Source organism: Zingiber officinale, chromosome 6B (genome assembly GCF_018446385.1).
Source record: "Zingiber officinale cultivar Zhangliang chromosome 6B, Zo_v1.1, whole genome shotgun sequence".
NCBI classification, from domain to species: Eukaryota; Viridiplantae; Streptophyta; class Magnoliopsida; order Zingiberales; family Zingiberaceae; genus Zingiber; species Zingiber officinale.
The window spans coordinates 131,636,605-131,640,215 of NC_055996.1; the positions used below are offsets into that span (position 1 = coordinate 131,636,605).

General features: G+C 33.1%; 1 non-coding gene across 1 annotated transcript; it reads right to left on the bottom strand.

The window, feature by feature from the left end:
• Nucleotides 1–3,196: 3,196 nt before the first annotated feature.
• Nucleotides 3,197–3,267, bottom strand: TRNAG-CCC. The gene has a single exon. It is a non-coding gene; the product is annotated as a tRNA-Gly (tRNA).
• Between the last annotated feature and the right edge of the window lie 344 nt (nt 3,268–3,611).

Sequence of the window (3,611 nt, forward strand, 5' to 3'; positions counted from 1 at the left end):
ATGTAATATTAAGATTTTTTTCCTTACAAAATTTATGAATTTGGTCTTTCCGTACTTATCTCTATGTTCTTCTCGCCTAATTCATGAAGGTTCAAGGTATAAATCTATTCAATGTTCATAGAATCATAGTGGGGTAGAACCGTAAAAATGAATATAAAAATTGGAAACATAAAAAAAAAAATTCTTTTTCTTTTTCTCTTCTTAGTTTTAAGGGTTTCAAAACCCTAAGACTAAAGTCTAAGGAATAAGGAGTAGAAAGAAAGTGCACCTTACTCTCGAATTGGGCTTGAGAACGTTCTTGTCACACTCGCACGAGACCTCCACACAACATTTAGTGATTTTGCAGGCTACGAAGACACACCTGAGCCACTGAGCGACGGAAGTAAGTAGACTGCCATGGCATGCCACTGACTCTAATAGTATTACTAATAATGTTTACACGTGGACTAGGGGGTTGCCCCCCCAGTCTACGTGTAAATCCGCCCTTAATTGGGTCGAATAATAAGGGTGAGAAAGAATAAAGACTGTTATTGCAAAAATTATAACTTATGAGAAGTTGGTATAGCAAATAAGAGATGGAAACGGTGGTACTAGATCAAGGACATTTCTTGATTTACAAAGAGAGAGAATCTTTGTACCTATAGAAGATGGTCGGCAAAGAGAGTTATTAAAGAAAACTCATGACTTATAATGGGCTAGTCATCTCAGTATCGAAAGGATGCTTACTCTTTGGCCTGTTCTTATATTTAGCCTTAGATGGAAAATGATGTGGAAACTTAGCGAACGAAGGAATTAGAATTACTCTAACCACCTATTCCGGAAAAACCTTGGGTTTTGATTTCCATAAACTTTATTTGTGGGTTTCCAAAGGTTAATAGCATGCCTTCTATCATGGTGTCAATGGACATATTCTCAAAATATGTTGTGTTTATTGCGGCTCCTTTGGCTTGACATTATTGCTGTTGAACTCTTTTATCAAAATGCAGTAATATTTTTTGATTTACCTAATAACATTGTGAATGACAGAAATACAAGGTTTATTGGGAGATTTTAGATTTTTTTATTCAATATGATGGGAATTGATCTTAAATTCTCCATTGTTAACTATCTGTAAATTGATAGACAAACTGAAAGGATAAACCATTTACTTGAAGAGTACTTGCAGTACTATGTTATAGCAAGTCAGAAAAATTAACTAGAGTTATTATACAATGCATAATTCTACTATAATTTGCACAAGTTCTCAACTACCAAGAGGAATCCCTATGAGATAATGTTGGGGGAGTATCCAATAACTCCTACGGATATAGCCAAGTAAAAATCTAGGGGAAAATATCCTACAACATATAAATATGCAAGGAAAAAGCAAGAGTTGTTTGAGGAATCCCAAGACAGTTAAAATTTTTTTATTAGGGATAAAGTCTTGCTAAAACTTATTCCTCAAATTTGGAAGAGAATCAATAGTAAGGTTATTCATAGAGGATTAATTTTCAAGTATGATGGACATTTCAAGATTGTGGAGAAGGTTAGTAATGTGAGGTATAGGTTGAATTTATTTAAAAGGCTTAAAGGTCATCCTACATCCCTTGTACATTTTTCCAATGAGTTCCATGCAGATGAAATAGATCTATCAAGAAATAGTTCCAAGAGAGATCCACCGATTGTGAGAAAGTAATTTGTAGATGACCTTCGAAATGAATAAGAAAAATAGAAGGACGGAATTCTCGATTCTTTGTAAGGGAAAAACTAAATCGGAGGCTACTTGAAAAAGAGATGTTATACTTTGACAATTTGAAAAGTAAATTAAGATATACATGCAAAAACGTTCGATGAAGATATCGATTTTTTCTAGTGGGGGAGGCTTGTTAGCCTCTTAACTTTATTAGGGCTGCAAACGAATCGAGCCGGCTCTCGAGCTTTTCGAGCCGGCTCGAAAAATATTCGATTCGTATTCGAAATTATCGAATTCGAACCGAACTCGAACATGTTCGAACTTTTTTTCAAGCCGAACTCGAGCCCAAATTATATTATTCGAGCCATTCGCGAGTTTTAATATTTATTAATATAATTTAAATATATATTAAATAAAAAAAATTTCGAGTCTTTCGAACTTATTTTCGAGCAATAATTCGAATAGTTCGCGAACATGTTCGAATATTTCGAGCCGAACTCGAACATGAGCCCTAATTCAAACCGAACTCGAACCAAATATTTTATATTTTTCGAGCTTCGAATCGAGCTCGAACTCGAATATATCTATTTCGAGCCGAATTCGAGCCTTAAATTTTTCTGCATATTCGGTTCGATTCGATTCGTTTACACCACTAAACCTGATGGTTAGGGGTGTAATCGAACCGAGCCGAGCCGAACTCTTGAATGTTCGAGCTTGACTCGTTTATAATCAAGTCGAGCTTGAGTTTTATTTAACGAATATATTCATGGCTCTCGAGTTTATTCGAGCTTTTATCGAACCTAAACGAGCTTAATAAATATAAATCCTAAATTTAAATATTCATTAAAAACTAAATTATATATTTAGATAAAATTATAATAATATTATTAAAATTTATAATTTTTTTCTAATAAATAAATTTAATATATTTGTTTATATTTTTCATAAGTAGAGTGTAAAATCTATAATTTTAATATCAAAACTATTATTTTTTTTATTTAAAAGTTGTTTAATGAGTTTAACGAACGTGTTCACGAGCTAACGGGCCAAATATTACGAAGTTTGGTTTATTTATCTTAACGAGCCTCATTAAACGAGTTCAAACAAGCTTTTATCAAATCGAGTTTCGAATAACTCACGAACGACTTGATTATGCAGCATGATGAATGGAACAATAAGGAATTGTTTCTCCTAAATCCACGGAGCTTGGAACACTAAGGATTTGTTTCTCCTAAACCGCCGAGCCAAGCTTCAGCCAAGGGGTGCAAGCTGACCTTTGATAGGGTGCAAGCCGTTTGTACATGTGAGATGACAGTTGATAGAAGTGTACAATGCTTTAAAAAAGGATGTATGTGCAAATCTGCAGTCCACTTTATAATTGCAAATATAAAAGGTTACATGCAGGCCTTCTGGCTGGCCTGAAACAAGTGTGGCATTTGAGTGAGCCAATGAATCTAAATGAGATTTCGAGATTAAAATAAACGTTTGCCACATGAGATTAAAATAAAGATGTGCTTAAAAAAATGCGCATCCAGGGAATCGAACCCTGGTCAGTACCGTGGGAGGGTACTATGATACCACTACACCAGATGCGCTTGTTGGTTTGATCTAACACAATAATATTATATAAACTATTAAATGAAATTGTTTCATAACCAATGAATATTATATATAATAAAATATGTTAAAATTAATTACATCTATAATTGTGATGTTAACCTTTTTTTATCATTATTTAGTACTCAATAAACAGCTGAGATCCTTACAAATAAGAAGATCCTTTTAGATATATATTAGTAAAAATTAATGTCCCCATTTATAAAATAAATAAGGACTATAAATGGACTATCCATAAAATATAGACTAAAGAATACGACCTCCTCAATAGAAATGCATTTCTAAAACTAATGTATTCATTATTTAAATAATACTATATATT